The sequence below is a fragment of the Octopus bimaculoides genome, chromosome 1, assembly GCF_001194135.2.
Source record: "Octopus bimaculoides isolate UCB-OBI-ISO-001 chromosome 1, ASM119413v2, whole genome shotgun sequence".
In the NCBI taxonomy this organism is placed as follows: Eukaryota; Metazoa; Mollusca; class Cephalopoda; order Octopoda; family Octopodidae; genus Octopus; species Octopus bimaculoides.
Window position 1 is genome coordinate 112,009,435 of NC_068981.1, and position 1,223 is coordinate 112,010,657.

The 1,223-nt window shown below is 48.3% G+C and overlaps 1 protein-coding gene across 1 annotated transcript in view; it reads right to left on the reverse strand.

The window, feature by feature from the left end:
* The window catches only part of LOC106874461 (ER degradation-enhancing alpha-mannosidase-like protein 3), a 193,216-nt gene that overhangs the window by 161,611 nt on the left and 30,382 nt on the right, over nt 1-1,223 (reverse strand). The window lies entirely within an intron of this gene.

The window sequence follows — 1,223 nt, forward strand, 5'->3', positions numbered from 1 at the left end:
GGACTGGCTCTTGTGCGGGTGGCACATGAGATGCACCATTTTGAGCGTGGCCGTTGCCAGTACCGCCTGACTGGCTCCCGTAGGATTTTCGAGTGAGATCGTTGCCAGTGACCCTGGACTGGCTTGTGCGGGTGGCACATAAAAGACACCATTTCGAGCGTGACCGTTTTTGTGCGGGTGACACGTAAAAGCACCCACTACACTCTCTGAGTGGTTGGCATTAGGAAGGGCATCCAGCTGTAGAAACTCTGCCAAATTAGATTGGAGCCTGGTGTTGCCATCCGGTTTCACCAGTCCTCAGTCAAATTGTCCAACCCATGCTAGCATGGAAAGCGGACGTTAAACGACGATGATGATGATGATGATGATGATATATTTGTATCAAATATATATGTATATAAATATATCATATATAGACAACTGTGCTGGTATGGTCATGTAGCGAGAATGGATGAGGATAGCTGTGTGAAAAAGTGCCACAGCCTAGCGGTTGAGGGAACCTGTGGAAGAGGTAGTCACAGGAAGACCTCGGATAAGGTGGTGAAGTACAACCTTCAAGCATTAGGTCTCACAGAGGCAATGACTAGAGACTGAGACCATTGGAAATATGCAGTGCATGAGAAGACCCGGCTAGCCAAGAGAGACCATAACCCGTGGCCTATACCAGGAGTGTAACCAGCCCAGTTATGCATACCTTTCCTTCATTGGACACTAAACTCTGCTTGCGAAGACCTCTTGAGGCAAGTGAAATTGAAATCAAATCAAATTCGCAAATTCGATGACTGGTGCCCATGTCAGTGGAGCGCTAAGAGCACTATCCTAAGATGATTGCTGCCAGAGCTCCCGTGTCGTAAAAAGCACCATTCAAACGTGTTCGTTACCAGCATCGCTTTACTGGCACTTATGCTGGTGGCACGTGAAAAAACATTTGAGTGATGTCATTGCCAGCACCGCTGGACTGGCTCCTGTGCAGGTGGCACATAAAAAGCACCACTTGAGCATGGTCGTTGCCAGTACTGCCTGACTGGTCCTCGTGCTCGTGGCACGTAAAAGCACCCACTACACTCTCGGAGTGGTTGGCGTTAGGAAGGGCATCCAGCTGTAGAAACTCTGCCAGATCAGATTGGAGCTTGGTGCAGCCATCTGGTTCACCAGTCCTCAGTTAAATTATCCAACCCATGCTAGTATGGAAAGTGGACATTAAACAATGATGATGATGATAT